Source organism: Myotis yumanensis, unplaced genomic scaffold (assembly GCF_028538775.1).
Source record: "Myotis yumanensis isolate MYYU_CA2020_CCGP unplaced genomic scaffold, mMyoYum1.0.hap1 SCAF_3, whole genome shotgun sequence".
Lineage (NCBI taxonomy): Eukaryota > Metazoa > Chordata > Mammalia > Chiroptera > Vespertilionidae > Myotis > Myotis yumanensis.
This window is the reverse complement of record NW_027223754.1, coordinates 84,916,360-84,935,307: the sequence shown is the minus strand read 5'-3', so window position 1 is coordinate 84,935,307 and position 18,948 is coordinate 84,916,360. Positions and strand designations below refer to the sequence as shown.

The 18,948-nt window shown below is 41.8% G+C and overlaps 1 protein-coding gene across 7 annotated transcripts in view; it reads left to right on the top strand.

The window, feature by feature from the left end:
* Positions 1-18,948, top strand: part of TSC22D1 (TSC22 domain family member 1) — a 171,250-nt gene that overhangs the window by 102,921 nt on the left and 49,381 nt on the right. The window contains exon 1 of one of the 7 annotated variants that reach the window (XM_070409034.1): positions 13,519-13,622. The exons of the other annotated variants lie outside the window; for them this stretch is intronic. The gene's annotated coding sequence lies outside the window, so the exon portion shown is untranslated. Of the gene's footprint in view, positions 1-13,518; positions 13,623-18,948 lie in introns of those variants that run through there. 7 annotated transcript variants of the gene reach the window in all.

The window sequence follows — 18,948 nt, the reverse complement described above, 5'->3', positions numbered from 1 at the left end:
AGTATAGATAGGTACAGATGGAAAGGCTTTGAAATAACTTAGATTTTAGTTGCTGACAAGTAGACAGCCAGGGGTGGTTGTTTAAAATGTAATTTTATTAGGATTAGCTTATGATGATTTTTAAAAAGACACACTTTTCTTAAACCTGATAGAATTTGTGATTCACAAATATATCAGTGAACTTATATAATATAGTGTATATGTATGTGCATATATATATGTACATGTGTGTGTATTTAACTGATACCATGTTTTATTTGCAATTTAAATATGATATCAGACTGGTCTGAGTGAATAAGCTTTTCTAGAGGGATTTATACCTACTTTTAGGGATTTAGGGAGAATCCTAAGAAAACCTAAGTGTAAATTATTTATAGAATTTATACATAATCCTGATATCCTTGTTTCTACTGTAGCCGTTTAGTGGATTATTTGGACATTTTAACTTTTAGACAAAAAAGAGATTGTGAAAATATTTATTTGCATAATCATTATTCTTGATAAAACGTTTTGTTTTCTACTTTAAAAAAATGAATGCCAATCTCGACTCTTTGTAGCACAAGATTTTATACTGTAAAAATAAACACTTGCCAAAAGCTGCACAATTAATTGTGGAGCTTATCTAGAGAATGGAAAGAATGGCCAAAAACAGATACCTCAAAACAAAATTAACTGCCTTTCTTCCAAAATTCCATTATACTTTCTGCATACTTGTCTTGAAATACTTATTATAGTGTCACTGTGTGCCTCTTTTACTTAAGTATACATTTTTAGGGTAAAGGCTATGCATTCTCATGTTTCTGTCCTCAGCACCTGGTACACTTCACAGGTAGGTTCTCAAATGTTTTGAGAGGATGAATGGGTGAGAGGAGAGAGGAGAGAGAAATCAGATATGTCATTGGTTATGAGTGTCTGAAGGATTGGTACCAGTGTGCAAGGTAAAAAATGCCGATTTACATGCAAAAAAAGAAGGGACAGTCTGGGGTTGTGAAATAAAAGAGATGACCAGTACTTGTTAAATCAAGGAAATAAATCTAAATGAAGTCATAGAAAAAAAAGTGCAAGAATCTCTCTTTGCCCTTTCCTAAAAGTTTTGTAGTATAGAAGGAAACATAAATCCTGTTGAGAGGCATCGTTAACAGAAAGACAAAATAAAAATTTAGCCAAAAGATCAAATTGATTACCTTTTCAGAAACACTAAACAGATATTCTATTTTTATCTATATAGATGGCTATCCTATTGGATATGGGGGTTAAGATCATGGAAACTGGAAATAGTCTCAGCCACTTGGGACGGTTATTTGACATCTAAACCTCAATACCATGTTGTTAAGATGGGGATAATAATGGTACCTTCTCTGCAAGGTTAACATGAGGATTATTAGATGAGATAGACCAATCAAAGTACATAGCACAGATGTATAAAGGAAAGCTCTCAAGAAATGTTATTACACTGAGCAATATTCAACCATTTTTAACTTACATGTAGAAATTTCATATGGTTCAACCATATTACCATCATCATATTTTTCTGTAATTGGTATTCATATTTTCACAGAATAAACTTCCAACCCTTATATTTCAAGGATACTTAGTCATCATTTAATAATTCTCTAAAAGGAATTATAGATGGTGCTCTGGAAATGTCTGTGGTCCTATATTTTTATTCAACATTTTAGACCTAACCTTTTTTATGTTCAACCTGGTATTAAAAAATTTAATTATTTAAGTTCAGTGAAGAGTTTGAACAATTTAAGAATTCTAACATAAATTTAGTAAAGGTACAATAGAAATTTACCCTTCTTTATTTATTCCTACTTCATAGTTTAAAATTGATCACAAACAATACTATCTAGTGGGCAATAAACATTTTGCAGTTCCATTTATTTAACGTAGTTGTTTAACTACCAGAGAGGAAAGTGTGATTCATAACTGATGCTAAGAATTTATTGTAAGTTCCAGGTGTTCACAGTTGCATTTGTACATCTTAAGTTTGAAGAGGGAATTTCGTTTTGACCTTAGAAACAATTTTATTAAGGTAAACATTGATAATTTAATACATTTCTATAAATTTTAGTGAAGATTAATAGCAGTATCTAATATTTTAAAACAATTGTATTGATTAATATTTTTTAAATAAGCACATTTTGAAAAATCAGAATTTGTTTCAAAGTATGAAGTGGTGAAGTGCTTTTGAATAATTACCACAAGGTGGCAGGATTGTATTTTTGTATATTACTTTTGCTTCTATTTACAGCAAACCTTTCATTATCTAAAATAGAAGTGTTCCATGTGGTTAACTGTTAAACATTTTATATACCAGACTTTTAAATTTTAACTTTTCTGATGGGAAACTATATTCCATACTTTCTTGAATTCTCAGACTATAACTTAACCTTTATTCATGAACCATTTGAATATCAGTTACTGGATTGTGATTACAATGAAGTGATAGATAAAGGTGGTGTGGAGGGAATGAGGACAGAGTCCCAGCAGACTCTGCATCTTCTGCACTTAAAGGCTGTGCCTGACATCGCTTGCTTTTTGCTTATCTACATGTTTTCCTGTCAAAGTGAAGTGAATCATGTCAAGTGCCAGACTCTGGTGTGGTAGAACATGATAGCTTTCAGTAAACTTAAATGGCAAATGAAGGCAGACATTGCCTTGTCCCAGGGGGTTTTGCACCACGTTATTTGGGGAAGGAAATAAACTATGAGGCTTAAGAATTCTTCATCAAAGGCTACTCTGTTAAAGGCAGCCCCAGACCATGAGGAATAGGATCATGTGATTGTGAGGAACATTAGGAATTAATGTAGCTGCTTATAGAACAACTTTAAGAAATCATTCCTATAATGTTTTAGACTGAATTGTACATAATTTGCATGAATAATATTATATGAGACTAGAGGCCCGGTGCACAAAAATTTGTGCACTTGGGGGGGTGGGGAGGGGGGTTCCCCAGCCCGGCCTGTGCCCTCTTGCAGTCTGGGAACCCTCGGGAGATAACGACCTGCTGGCTTGGCCTGCTCCCGGGTGGCAGAGGGCAGGCCCAATCCCTAAGTGCAGCCCCTGGTCAGGCTCAGAGCAGGGCCGATTGGGGAGTTGGGGCGCCGCCCCTTGTCATGCACAGAGCAGGGCGGATCAGGGGGTTGGGGCGCTGCACCCTGTCACACTCAGGGCAGGGCCAATGGGGAGGTTATGGCTCTACCCTGTCACACACAGAGCAAGGCCCCTGGAGGGGGATTGGGGCGCTGCCCCCTGTCACTCACAGGGCAGGGCCCATCAGGGGGGTTGGGGCTCCGTACCCTGTCACACACAGAGCAGGGCGGATCAGGGGGTTGGGGCGCTGCACCCTGTCATGCACAGAGCAGGGCCGATCGGGAGGTTGCGATGCCACCCTCAGTCACGCTCAGGGTAGGGCCGATTGGGGGGTTGGGGCACCGCCCCCTGTCACTCACAGAGTAGGGCCGATAGGGGAGTTGGGGCACCGCCCCCTGTCACACACAGAGCAGGGCGGATCAGGGGGTTGAGGCGCTGCACCCTGTCACACTCAGGGCAGGGCCAATAGGGAGGTTATGGCTCTACCCTGTCACACACACAGCAAGGCCCATGGAGGGGGGTTGGGGCACCGCCACTGTCACACTCGGGGCAGGGCCGATGGAGAGGTTATGGCTCTACCCTGTCACACACAGAGCAGGGCCCGTGGGGGGGGGGGGGGCGGGGGTTGGGGCGCCGCACCCTGTCACACACAGAGCAGGGCCGATCAGGGGGTTGGTGCGCCACACCCTGTCAAACACAGAGCCGCAGGGCAATCAGGGGATTGGAGAGCTCCCCCCTATCAGGCACAGAGCAGGGCTGATCAGGGGGTTGGGGCGCCTTCCCCTGTCACAAACAGAGCCGCAGGGCGATCAGGGGGTTTGGGCACTGCCCCCTGTCACGCTGATCCCGGTGCCGGGAGCCTCGCTGCTCCGCTGATCCCCGTGCCAGGAGGCATATTACCCTTTTACTATATAGAATAGAGGCCTGGTGCATGGGTAGGGGCTGGCTGATTTGCCCTGAAGGGTGTCCTGGATCAGGGTGGGGGTCCCCACTGGGGTGCCTGGCCAGTCTGGGTGAGGGGCTGAGGGCTGTTTTCCGGAAGTGGGTGACTGCAACTCCCAACCCCTCCTTGTTTTCTTTTTTTTTTTTATTCTGTGGCAGCTTTAGCTCTGAGGCCTCGCTGCTGAAAACATCGATACAGTGCTGCGGTCCGGCTGGCTTTGAGTCCGGCTGGTTTCTGGGGTTTTGTTTAGCTTCTTATTTGCAACATAGTACATAGTTGCTTAGAGTTGCAGCTGAGAGGCCGGCAAGTTAGGCGGGGAACGTTGGAGTCCGCAGTCACTGAAGCAAGCAAGCCTCCCTGCTCGCTTCAGTGCCTGGCTGCCGGCCGCCATCTTGGCTGACAATTAATTTGCATAAGGATATGCTGATTAGCCAATGGGAAGGGTAGCGGTCGTACGCTAATTACCATGTTTCTCTTTTATTAGTGTAGATGTGTCCATAATATTATATGAATCTGTGTCTCTGGTGGGTCTGTGTCCCTGGAGAGCTGCCCCAGAGCAGTATGTGGCCCAGTGGTGGTGCAGTAAGCTCTGGGGGAAAGCTTGTCTCCTGGACTTCTCAGTTCATTTATGGATGCTGCTGTTTTTGCCAGAGCCTTTCTTTCTCCTCTCCTATACTGCCAGGTCTGGAGTTGTTCTGTGAGTCTGTTATGAAAGTTTAGACAAGAGAAGAGGTTTTCTTCTGGATTTGGTCCCTTCCTTAATTATTTGCATATTTTTTCTAATTTTAAGAAGATATTATCTACACTAATAAAAGAGAAACATGGTAATTGGCCTACGACCGCTACCCTTCCCATTGGCTAATCAGCGTATCCTCATGCAAATTAACTGTCAGCCAAGATGGCGGCCGGCAGCCAGGCAGCTGGAAGCGAACATGAGGCTTGCTTGCTGCAGGGACTGCAGACTCCAACTCTCAGCCGACAGTTTGAAACTTTGTAACAAATATAGCCAGCCGGGATCTCAGAGCTGAAGTTATACATTGTTTCGATTATAGAACGCAAACAAACCAGCAGCGGAGGCCTCAGAGCTAGAGCCAGAGCTAAAGCTGGCCCAGAATAAAAAAAGAAAAAAAGGAGCGGTTGGGAGATTCGGTCAATCGCCAGCCTGAAGGCAGCCCTCAGCCCCTCACCCAGACTGGCCAGGCACCCCAGTGGGGACCCCCACCCTGATCCAGGACACCCTTCAGGGCAAACCAGCCGGCCCCCAGGCCTCTATCCTATATAGTAAAAGGGTAATATGCCTCCCAGCACCGGGATCAGTGGAGCCGGGAGGCCTCCTGGCACCGGATCAGCGTGACAGGGGGCAGTGCCCAAACCCCCTGATCACCCTGCGGCTCTGTGTGTGACAGGGGGCGGCGTCCCAACCCCCTGATCGGTCCTGCTCTGTGTGTGACAGTGGCGGCGCCCCAACCCCCTGATCCGCCCTGCTCTGTGTGTGACAGGAGGCAGTGCCCTAACTCCCCTATCGGCCCTACGCTGTGCGTGACAGGGGGGAGCTCCCCAACCTCCTAATGGGCCCTGCTCTGTGCATGACAGGGGGGAGCTCCCCAACCCCCTGATGGGCCCTGCTCTGTGCGTGACAGGGTATGGAGCCCCAACCTCCCTGATGGGCCCTGCTCTGTGTGTGACAGGGGGCAGCGCCCCAACCCCCTGATTGGCCCTGCTCTGTCCGTGACAGTGGGTGGCACCGCAACCTCCCCATAAACCCTGCCTTGAGTGTGACAGGGGGCGGTGCCCCAACTCCCAATCGGCCCTACCCTGAGCGTGACCAGGGGCTGCACCTAGGGATTGGGCCTGCCCTCTGCCACCCGGGGGCAGGCCTAAGCCAGCAGGTCGTTATCTCCCAAGGGGTCCCAGACTGTGAGAGGGCACAGGCCAGGCTGAGGGACCCCCCCTTCCCCCCCGAGTGCACAAATTTTTGTGCACCGGGCCTCTAGTATGTATATATAATTCATTAGATCAAATTTCAGAATGAATCAGTTTTAATCCAATATAAGCACTAAAAAAGCTACAGTTGAGCTTCACTGATTAAGAGAATAAGGAGAGGACATGGTTTCCAAGAACAACCCTGTGTTTCTCTGGCTCTATAATGTGTTCATCTACCTGCCTGTCACTTTCCTCCCTGGTAGTTATCACCAACTTATGGAGGGTTTTCCCCCCTCATCTTTCATTCAGCCCTTCTCTGGTAAATGGGGAATCTTTATAAGAGTGCCAGAGAAGCCACAGGAAGTGACTGGTAAATTAGCTTCACCTGAAATGGATATTAGAACATAGACATTTGATCCTTTTACTTGATCCTTTCTTCTTAGTTCTTGATAATACAATTTTTAAAAAAACTAATGGTCGATGAGGCAGCAGAAATTTCATAACTAAAATGTATGGATCAATTTCTCTAGCTTGTAATTTTTGGATGTATACATTTTCCTATTGGCAAAAGGTACTGTATGTTTTTTAAGTAAAAATGAACTTATTCAAGATTTGCAGACCGGTTTTGTGGATTATATAAAAAATTCATGCCTTAAGAAACAGCCTTAAACCCTCCCTGTTGCTTGGGGCAATTTTTGTGAAGCTAAATTACCTCTAACTCTGAGATTACCTGAAGGATAATGCAAAAGTTTAGCTTGTATTAACAACATCTTCCTACATATTCTGCAAAACAACAACAAAACAACACACACACACACACACACACACACACACACACACACACACCTTAACTATTAGCAGAAACAGCTCATTCAAAGTGGTACCAAATTTGAACATTTAGCTCCAGGATACCTAGAATCTTATTGAAAAGACTTAAGGAATTAGCCAACAATTTAAGTATTTTTCTCATTTTAAATGTGGTTTTAAGATACCTTTACTTCTTCTTTTTTTTTTTTTTAAGAAAATTGGGTTAAAAATGCATTGTAGTTGAATTTTTAAAAAGAAGTTAGAAGTGGGTTAGGAGTAGTTGGTTACAGACCATGAATGCTCTGCCAAAGATTGGGGGTTTGCCCTATCTATAAAGTACTTGTAGTTGAATGGGTGACAGGTATGAAAGTTAAGAAAGTTTTAAGAAAATTAGCCTGGAAGATGAATTTACTTGGATCTGGATGGATGGAGATTGGAACCAGGTTGACCAGTGGGATGATATGGTAGTAATCTGGAAGTCTTATGATATGGGTCTGGATTAGGGTGATTATAGTAGGAATATCTAATCTAATAAAAGAGACACATGCAAATTGACCACACCTTTGCTACGCCCCAAGCCATGCCCACCAGCCAATCAGAGCGACTATATGCACATTAACCCAACCAAGATGGTGGCCGGCAGCCACGGAGCTGGAGCAAGCAGGAGGCTTGGTTGCCCAGGCAATGGAGGAAGCCAAGCTTCCCGCTTGCCCTGGCCAGCTGTGGCCTCCGCTAAAAGCAACAAAGTTTCAATTATAGAAGATAAATAAATCCCAGATACCTGCTTCCAGCCAGCCTCCACTGGGAGCTTGGGTGGCTGGGGGCCATGGCCAACCTGCAAACAGCCATCAGCCCCTCACCCAAGCTGGCCAGGTACCCCAGCGGGGACCCCCACCCTGATTGGGCTGTGGCCAGCCTGCAAACAGCCATCAGCCCCTCACCCAGGCTGGCCACACCTTCATGGGGTCAGGGTCCCCTCTGGGGGCTTGGCAGCCTGCAAACAGTCATCAGCCACTCACCCAGATTGGCCAGGTACCTCAGCAGGACCCCCCCCTCTCTGAAGGGGGTATGGCCAACCTGAAAACGGCCCTCAGCCCCTCACCCAAGCTGGCCAGGCACTCCAGTGGGGACCCCCACCCTGAAGGGGGTGTGGCCAGTCTGAAAACGGCCCTCAGCCCCTCACCCAGGCTGGCCAGGCACCCCAGCTGGCCCCCACCCTGATCCGGGACACCTTTCAGGGCAAACCAGCCAGCCTCCACCCTGAGTGTTGGTTTGTCGGCACCAGGTCCACGGTGCCGTTTCTTTTTAAATGTCCAGTGCGCGTCATGGCAGTTCCTGTGTTGAGCGTCTGCCCCCTGGTGGTCAGTGCACATCATAGCTACAGGTCAGATGGTTGAACGGATGCTTAGGCTTTTATATATATAGATGGGTGCTTATAATCCTTTGTATTACTGTGGTATCAGCTGTTAACTTCTCTTTTATTTCTGTTTTTATTTATTTGGGTTCTTTCTTTTTTTATTGATGAGCCTGATTAACAGTTTATCAATTTGGTTTTTCTTTCAAAGAACCAGTTCTTGGTTTCATTGATCTTTTGTATTGTTTTTAGACTATATTTTGTTCATTTCCACTTTGATCTATATTATTTCCTTCCTTCTACTCACTTGGACTTTTTTTTTCTTGTTCCTCTATGTGTAAGATTATATATGCATTCACGTTTAATTGTCACCATAGGATATGTATAAGTATTTTCCATGCCACTTAGTTTCTTTCTTTTTTTTTTTTTTTAATATATTTTATTGATTTTTTACAGAGAGGAAGGGAGAGGGACAGAGAGTTAGAAACATCAATGAGAGAGAAACATCGATCAGCTGCCTCCTGCACACCCTGTACTGGGGATGTGCCCGCAACCAAGGTACATGCCCTTGGCCGGAATCGAACCTGGGACCCCTAAGTCCGCAGGCCGATGCTCTATCCACTGAGCCAAACCGGTTACAGCTGCCACTTAGTTTCTATTATTTTTTGGTGACAACTCCCTAGTTTCTTTTGTTTCTAACCATGAAATTACAAAATATAGTCGTTATACTTAATTTTCTCTAAAATTCAATTCAGTAGGTATTGAGTACCTTCTATATCAGTGATGGCGAACCTATGACACTGACACGTGAACTCATTTTTTTGGTTGATTTTTCTTTATTAAATGGCATTTAAATATATAAAATAAATATAAAAAATATAAGTCTTTGTTTTACTATGGTTGCAAATATCAAAAAATTTCTATAGGTGACACGGCACCAGAGTTAACTTAGGGTTTTTCAAAATGCTGACACGCAGAGCTCAAAAGGTTCACCATCACTGTTCTATATACACAGCTAAGCATTTTAAATTTGTCAATATATCCTTAAATATATTAAAATATAAGCTATGTATATATGTGTGAAGTAACTCAATTATGGGTACAGCAAACCAATGAAAAATGACTGATTTTTGTTTTCTTTTTTCTTTCTTCTATTTGATTTACTATTTTGGCATTGTTCTTTGACAATTACTATGACTGGGTTGCATTGCAATTAAGGATATATTATATTACTAGAGGCCCGGTGCATGAAAATTCATGCACTGGAGGGGGAGTCCCTCAGCCCGGCCTGCCCCCTCACACAGTCCGGGAGCTGTCAGGGGCGGGAGGCGACCCGATGATCAGGGGAAGGTGATGCCCCATTACACCTCTGCTGCTGGCACTGCTAGCAGTGCAAGCCTCGGCCGGCCCTGGTTACCTGCTCCTCGGGCCGGCCCTGGGTGGCTGGGCAGCTGCCATCCGAGGCTTGTTTGTGCCTGGGGCGTCAGCTGGGTAGCCGCCATCTGAGGCTTGCCTGTGCCTTAGGCCGGCCCTGGGCGACTGAGGGGCTGAGGAGACTGGGGGACTCTGGAGGCAGGCGCCCTGGCAGGGCTAAGGGGACTGGGCGCTGTGGGCACCGCCATCTTTGAGGGCGTGGCAGTCAATTAGCATATTCTCTCCTTATTGGCTGTGGGTGCCACCATCTTTGAGGGCAGGGCAGTAATTAGCATATTCCCTCCTTATTGGCTATGGGCACTGCCATTTTGCGACAGCATGATGGTCAATTAGCACATTCCCTCTTTGTTAGATAGGATATCTTTATTATATCTTAAGAGCAAATGAATATAAATTTGTAAATATGTTTTTTTTTAAATACTCTACTGTCACACATTTAAGGATTTAGACATTTCTTTGCGAAAGGCCATCTTGAAAGAGAGAACTATTTTCTTTATATAAACTTCCTAATGAAATTCAATAGTTAATTTGAATTTATTCCTATTGACACATCTGTGAGTTCAAGTGCATAGTGTTGTTTACACATGAGCTATTTAACGACCTTAACTACTAATTTAGAGTTGCATGCAAGCAGTCACTGAGCTGCAGTTTAGCTAGAGCTACTGTTTCTATAATTCTGGATAGACAAGGGTAATACAGGTATGTGAGAAGTTTGACTATGTCAAATGAGATGCATTTGATTTATAGATGTTTGGGCATTACCATACTTTGAAGAATTTCTATGGGCTTCATTTTTGTTGTTCTTTGATATACTGTTCAATTCAATTTGCCAATATTTTAGGATTTTATATCTATAGTAGATTATTTTAACTACTTCAAATAAATAAACTTTATATTTTCCTATATTCTATAACATTGTTATCAATGTTTATTTCCTTGAAACTCTAAAAAATTACTTGAAGATTTATTTGTGACCATGGACTTTTAAACTGAAATTCCATAATTTTAGGAAATCACATATAGTTTTTATATCCATTTATTCTTTCTATGCTTATGCTTATATACACAGATGGTATTATCTATTTTTGTTACTATGTGAAGTAAAGTTGATTTCTTTGATCAAACACTGGAGAAACATGCAAAATTTTCTTCTGTAATCAACTTTAGTTTTAGAATTAGTGGAGCAAGGACTAAATTTATTAAGTTAATCTCTTTTCATTGAAAAGAGTGGCATGATTTAAATATTTTTTAAATTTCAGAAGCTCTTAATAAGTTACATGCATCTAAGATCTTATTTGTAATTATACATTAACTTTTATAAATTATATTTGTTACACATAAGCTTTGCTTTTCACAGATAAAGAGTTTTCAAATATTTCCAGATATTTACCATATTAATGGACTTGTATTAGTTTTTTCCCCTATTTGCTATTCTCTTCTACTCCAGTTTTATAACTTTTAAAATTGTTTTTTGCCCTTTTGGGCTCTCTCTAAATTCTTTATATCCTCTTTTTTGATGTAGAAATAGAGTCTATATCAAGTACTCTAAACACCCAGATAAATAGGATAACTGCTAATATCTTATATCTTATAATAATCTACTTTTATAGATATAAATATATATATATATCTTTTATAGATATCCCATCTAATAATAGAGAAACATGGTAATTAGCCATACCACCGCTACCCTTCCCATTGGCTAATCAGGGCGATATGCAAATTAACTGCCAACCAAGATGGCAGCCGGCAGCCAGGCAGCTTGAAGCGAACATGAGGCTTGCTTGCTTCAGTGACAGAGGAAGCCAATGTTCCTCGCCTGCCTTGCCAGCCTCTGAGCTTGCAGTTTAAGAAACATTGTTACAAATATAGAAGCTAAACAAAACCCCAGAAACTTGCTTTCAGCCAGCCGGGCTTCAGCCAGCAGGACCGCAACATTGTTTCAAATATAGAACAAACGCAGATCCCTGCTTTCAGCCAGCCAGGATCTCAGAGCTGGAGTGAGCAGGACCGCAACAGTGTTACAATTATAGAACCCAAACAAACCAGATACCTGCTTTCAGCAGCTGAAACCTCAGAGCTGGAGCCAAGCCTCAGAGCTAAAGCTGCCCAGAATAAAAAAAAGAGAAAAAAAGGACAGGTTGGGAGCTTCAGTCACCCGCCAGCCTGAAAACGGCCCTCAGCCCCTCACCCAGGCTGGCCAGGCACCCCAGTGGGGACCCCCACCCTGATCCAGGACACCCTTCAGGGCAAACCAGCTGGCCCCCACCCGTGCAGCAGGCCTCTATCCTATATAGTAAAAGGGTAATATGCCTCCAAACACCGGGATCAGCGTGACAGGCAGCAGCGACCAAACCCCCTGATCACCCTGCGGCTCTGTGTGTGACAGGGGGCGGGGCCACAACCTCCCTATCTGCCCTGCTCTGTTCGTGACAGGGGAAGGCGCCCCAACACCCTGATCAGCCCTGCTCTGTGCCTGATAGGGGGGAGCTCCCCAACCCCCTGATTGCCCTATGGCTCTGTGTGTGACAGGGTGCGGCGCCCCAACCCCCCCCCCCCCCCCCCCCGCCCCCATGGGCCCTGCTCTGTGTGTGACAGGGTAGAGCCATAACCTCCCCATCAGCCCTGCCCGGAGTGTGAGAGTAGCGGTGCCCCAACCCCCTGATTGGCCCTGCTCTGTGTGTGACAGGGGGTGGTGCCCCAACTCCCCTATCGGCCCTACTCTGTGAGTGACAGGGGGGAGCTCCTCAACCCCCTGATCGGCCCAGCTCTGTGCGTGACAGGGCGTGGCGCCGCAACCTCCCCATCGACCCTGCCTTGAGTGTGACAGGAGGCGGCCCCAACCCCCCAATTGGCCCTATCCTGAGCGTGACTGGGGTGGCATCACAACCTCCTGATCCGCCCTGCTCTGTGCATGACAGGGGGCGGCGCCCCAACTCCCCAATCGGCCCTGCTCTGAGCCCAACCAGGGGCTGCACCTAGGGATTGGGCCTGCCCTCTGCCACCCGGGAGCAGCCTAAGCCAACAGGTCATTATCTCGCGAGGGGTCCCAGACTGCAAGAGGGCACAGGCCGGGCTTAGGGACCCCCCTCTCCCCCCCACCCGAGTGCACAAATTTTTGTCCACCGGGCCTCTAGTAAATATATAAAAATTTATATATCTTTATATTATACAAGATTTGTTTTCATTTGGAAATTTGGGGTGTACTTATGCTTATTGCATTTGCAGGCCTATAAATGATTTATTGAAGTAGATGACCCATCTAACTAGAAAGTGGTATGGGCCATAGTATATCTTGAAGATTTGTTATACTAGTAAGATGATTACAGAGCAGGACTCAGAAGGTTTACTAGAAATACATCATTACTGCTTACTTTTCTTGTACAAAGTCTGTTCTTATTTTCCATACAGAGATTAAATAAGTTCATTGTGATGTATTGTTTACAGAGCCATATTTTCTACTACACAGCACTTTCTAAAAATAATATGTAAAATAAATGTTTGATTTTATATAACTTGAACAAAAGAAAGTGCTTAGTTAAATGATAGTAATTGTTCTTGTTATTTTGCTGAAATAACATTCCTGTATATGTATGTGGTGTCACCAGTCTGGATTATTCTTATTATGTAATGGTTTCTATGTAATACGTACTTATTTGTTATCGTGATAGAATCACTGGAAATTATGATTATATTTTGATTATGTATCTTTCTTTAAAATCACTCCCCCACGCCCAGCAGAGACCCTTTAATTGGATTTCTTCCTGGTCTGTGCTTTTTCCTCCTTCCATTCTGCCCCCACACTGTATCTGGATTACCGTTCTAAAGTCCAGGACACTCCCTGCAGTAAACCCTTCAATGGCTGCTACCATATCCTAGAGGCAGGGTTGATAATTAGCTGGGTTGTACTAGTTAGGTCCAACGGGCTGTTCAGCCAGCATCCATTCTGCTTGCCTGGGGCTCGTGTTGTGGGGAAAATTTCAGATTCTTTAGCAGTGTTTTCAAGATGTTTGGGGACTTGGAATGTCTCTGAATACTCCTGCCTTTATCCCCCACCATTCTGTAAGTATCTCCAATGTCCCTACTTTTGGGGGACTTTCCACAAATATGCTTTGTCTTGGACATGCTCTTCATGTTCTTTGAAATGTTCTCTTTTTTCTCTGGTGTAACTAATGATCTTAAGATTATTCTTAAAGGTTAAATTTAGGAGAAAATTCCTTTGTGAAACCTTTCCTGATCACTCAACATCTATAATACTCCTTCTTACCCTCTCCCTTCCCCCACCTTTACTTGGTTACCGCCTTCTTTGCTCTCTTGGCACCTGCCATACCTAAGATTTTCTCTTATTACTTTGCTCTATTATTGCTTGTAAATCTACCACCACTCCTGGACTATGGACGCACAGGTAGGCACTAAAGAAATAATTTAAGTGTAGTGAAAATAATTTTTTTTTAATTAGACAAATATGAGTTCAAATTTCAGGTTTGTCTTTAATTAGCAGTGTGACAGTGGACAAATTCATTTTGCTTCAGGCTCACTTAACTTATCTATACATGTGATGATCATATGGGTGAGTTAACTATTAAACGAAATAATATGTACAGTTTTTATACCTTGCCTAGTACACAGTTCAGTAAATGTTCAATAAATATTCTGTTCTCCTAGTTAAATTTGGTTAGAGATTTTGTTTCGCCTTTATTTTTCTCTTTGAACTTTAATTTGTAACAAGAAAATTATCTGAATTTGTATCTGAAAATGTATCTCTTTCTAGTTCTCTGTGATAAAACTAGGTGAGTTATCATTCCTGCTGCTAAGGAAAACCACGGTTTAAAATTTCTTCCAGCTTCTTGGAGGAAAGGCTGCTTTACTCTTCACAGAAGCCTGGTGGCTTGCACAATTCCTGGCACAAAATGTTGGTGCTGTAAATATTTGTGGAAGGGAGCTATAGTGGGAAATTAGAATATCTTCCCTTCCTTGTGCTGGGCATGAGGTCATTGATTTCCTGCTCACAGGAATCACAGAGAGAGAAGACATAGACGGTGACAGGGACTTTTCTTTGAGAAGAGACTAAAATGGCAGAGGGCCCTGGCTAGTTTGGCTCAGTGGGTAGAGAGTTGGCCTGCAGACTGAAGAGTCCCAGATTTGATTCCGTTCAAGGGCATACCTAGGTTACAGGTTCAATCCCCTGCCCTGGTTGGGATGCATGTGGGAGGCAACCACTTGATGTGATATCGATGTTTCTCTCTCTCTCTCTGTCTCTCCCCCTCCCTTCCACTCTTTCTAAAAATCAATGGAAAAATAGCCTCAAGTGAGGGTTAACAAAAATAAATAAATAAAATTTGTTTAAATAAACAAACAAACAAATAAATAAATAAAATAGCAGAGACAGCCTATATGAAGGAAGCTCCCAGGACCATAACATAGTTTGGGACATCAAATAAGTAGGTGAAGAAAAAAAGGGGGGGTTCTCTTTACAGACATAAAACAAAAAAATTAGAAATCACTGAATAATTCATCATATCATAAGAAATTAAAGCAAAACTGGAGTTACTCTTTTACTGAAACAATGAAGTCACTTACGGATTGGTTCTTGGGATAATTTGTATGTTAGAAGAAAGAAGAGCAAGTTGTAAAGATGATTTTCATAGTTGAAAAAAATTTCTTTCTAATATAATAAATAACAATACTGACTAAAATACCACCATAGAAGCTTTTAAGAGTAGTTTGAAAGTGAAACTTTTAATTAAAAAGGATAAGTCAGCATCATTTTGCTTACCTCTCTTAGGCCATTACAGAATAATGCTATTAAGAGAATACAGATGATTTTTGCTGATATCAGAATCTTAGGGCCAAATCTTATACAAAATAGTGATTCAGAAATAATCAAATAATCACTCACCCATTTAAAAATGAAAGTAGATCCTCGAACTTTCTCTATTGTGATATAAGTAGGCCTTGAAATCCCTAGAACCTAGTTTTCTAAGTCCATCCAATAATATAAAACAGTCAGTAGGCTTAGATTTTAGACTTAGGTCAAATACATGCATTTATAATAGATACCTGTTTTCATCAAAATAGAAACTTTGATCCAATATATAGCCTCCTTCTTCAATTAACTTCTGTATCATTGCTGGAGGTTGCAGTTTTCTGATCTGCGCCCGACAGTTGAATGCTTGGGAAATCATAGAGACGGGGGAAGGTATAAGCCAGCCATCACCGGCACTGAAGGAGGCAGCTTCTGCCGGACTTGGTGGTTTCTGTTCAAGGTCGTCATGTGTAGATAGTGCTATTTGTTTGGTTGTGAGAAAGGTCCCTGATATTTTTAAAATGATTTGCTCTTTCGTCCATGCACTCAGCAATCTTTCCATTTCTTCTGTTTCTTTTGAGTCATTCTTATTGACTTCACAGCACTTGAGGTTCCTCTAGCCATAGATGTTTCTTTTATTTTCACTATCGTCTGTCATCTTTGACGGTTCCCAATGTGGACTTTTTATGCCTCTTGTTCTGGAGATATCACATAGTCTCCTGTTTTTTTCAAAACAACTTATTTCCTGCTTCTCCTCAATAGTTGAAAACTTTTCTTTTGGATGAACTGCTTGGTGTTTCTGTACCAGGGCAATTAGACATGTTTGGAAAGTAGAATGAGTGCTTTTTTATATAGAAAAATTAACATTTGCTAAAAGAATAGCAAAATACAATCTTATAGTGTAACAGTAGTGCTGGAGTGAAGTAGCTGGTATATGGTTGAGGGGGGTGTGTGTGTGTGTGTGTTTCTAGGTGGCTTGGTTTCAATGGCTGTAGTTTCCTGCATTCACCTAATATTTCTTGAGGACATGAGCACAGGTAAACTGTGAAGTGAGCATTATGGTCAAATTGTTTTCTACCATATAAATTGTGTTGGAACAAATGTATGTTTTCTAAGCAAGCTTTATAACAGAACAGGTTGCACTTAACAGGCTCTTTAGGTTTAAAAAAGCATGATCTGTAGTTCTAGGAAATTTTCTTGAATTATTTTATGAGACTTTCTTCTCTATATTCTCTGTTCTGTTTCTGAAACTTCTATCATTCAGATGTTAGCCCTTCTAAACATTCTTTCCTATTTTCCCCGTCTTCAGTATTTTTTCAACTTTCCATTTATTCTAGTGAATTTTCACTTATGCTTTCATATAAATTTTTCACTTTCCAAGAGCTCTTTTTGGAATTTTTATTTCATTTTTTTCTGAATGTTATTGTTCTTCCCTTCCCTCCTTACTGTTATTTTATCTATGTAATCTTTTAAGATCTTTAATGTTTCTTTATTTCCCTCCATAATTTATGTTTCCCCCAGGTTGTTCCTCCTCTCCCTCCAGCCCCTCCCACCCCACCCTCCCTAAACCCCCCCCTCCCCAGTGTTGGTTATGTTAGAGAATGGTAGCCCTTGCTTAGTTATTTATTTGTGCAAGATTAGGGTGGCGATTAGGGTCTGTGTTTTATAGACTCATCTTGCCTGCACTGTATACTTTGAGAAGCATATGGTTGAGAAGTATTGGGTTCTCCAATGTATATTAACTTATCTTCCAGACTTTTTTAAATGCTTGCTTAGGTTTCAGTCTGTTGAAATAGACATCTCTCCTATTTACTCTATCCTTGTATGTTTAAAACTGCATTCTCAATCTAATAGTTTATAGATAGAAACAGAGGTAAATGAGTGTTGCCAACCTATTAGATTTACTCAGAAGTAGCTTTAAATGGCTTTGCAGTACAACAAAGTAAATTCCTCATAAAATTAATTCTCATTGCTTCATGAAACTACAAACCAAGACTTAGGAAAGAGCTCTCACTGCATATGTAGTGGTTATACTCTGGAGGCAGATAACTGTATAGAAGGACATCACTTGGTTAACCTTTCAGACAGAAAAATATGTTAGTTTAAAAAAATTTAAATAAGTTTTTATTCATTTTTTGAGAGAGAGAAAGGGAGAGGGAGAAACATTGACCAGCTGCCTCCTGCACACCCCTACTGGGAATCCAGCATTTCTGACCTGGAATCGAACCAGCGACTTTTTGGTGCATGGGACAACACTCAACCAACTGAGCCACACTGACCAGGGCAAGATTTGAGTTTTTATTGGAAGGTGAAAAGCACTCCAAAAATAATCTTTGATGAAATAAGAGAATATAAGGTGGTATGTAATACCTATTGCTATATTACTATTAAATGCCCAGCAGTGCTTCTTAAATGCATGTATGTATCATAATGCTGGTCTCAGGAAATATTCTCCAAGAGCATGCTGGAATACCGAGATAGCAAAGCAAGGGAGAGCTCTTGGATCACATATTGCTCACTGCATGATTCTATGATACTTCATAGTGACTTGACTTTATTGGGACTCTTGAATGTCAGATTAACATTTTCTCCTCTTATTCTCTCTCTTTAAAAAGCTCTTTCATGACTAATTGCTTCATTTCCTTCACATCTTTACTCAAAACTCACTTTCTCAGGGAGGCCGTCCTTGATAACTGTATCTGAAATTTTAACCTCTCTGATAATGCATATCCCTGCTTCCATTCTTTAATTTATCTTCCTAGTATTGTTACTATCTCATATATTATGTATTTGCTCATTTGTCTTGTTTACTTTCTCAACCCCATTTGAATATAGGTAGTTTATACATATCATTAAAAAAAAACCTTTTCTGTTCCAAGCATACTTTATTGTTAAAACATGTTAATTACTTATTTAACCTAGTTATCCTGATTTGTTTTTTTAAAAATCTCTTAATATAACCTAATTGGTCCCCCTCCATGCCCCCAATTTGTTAAAGGTGATCAAAGTTGTTTATAATTAACTCTGTTTTTTACTCATAATATGTATTTGAGGTATTCAAGTACAAGTTTTATGTAATTTGTGCAGAATTATCCTAACTTGGGGTAATAGATGATAGGACTTAAGCCTTCTCACTGACCCCATTTTTATTTTATTTATTTATTTTTAATTTTTCTTTGTTGAAAGTATTACAGATGTCCCTTTGTTTTTCCCCCATTGACCCCCCTCCACTCCATCCCCGCCCCTCCCAGGCCTTCACTACTCTATTGACTGTGTCTATGGGCTGTGCATATATGCATATAAGTTCCCTAGTTAATCACTGACACCATTTTTAATGGCCTTTACAAAACATCTGGTTTTATTTTAAATAATGATTGATTTTTAACAAATATATGTAGTATTTATCTAGTGAAATGAAGGATGTAATATTTTGACATTAAAGTAAATTAGATGAATCATTTTGTGTATTTATTTATTTATTTTAATTGTATTGTTTAAAATATTACAAATAGTATTACATATGTCTCCTTTTTTCCCCATTGACCATCCCCCGGCCTCCCCTACCCCCCGCCCCCCATCCGC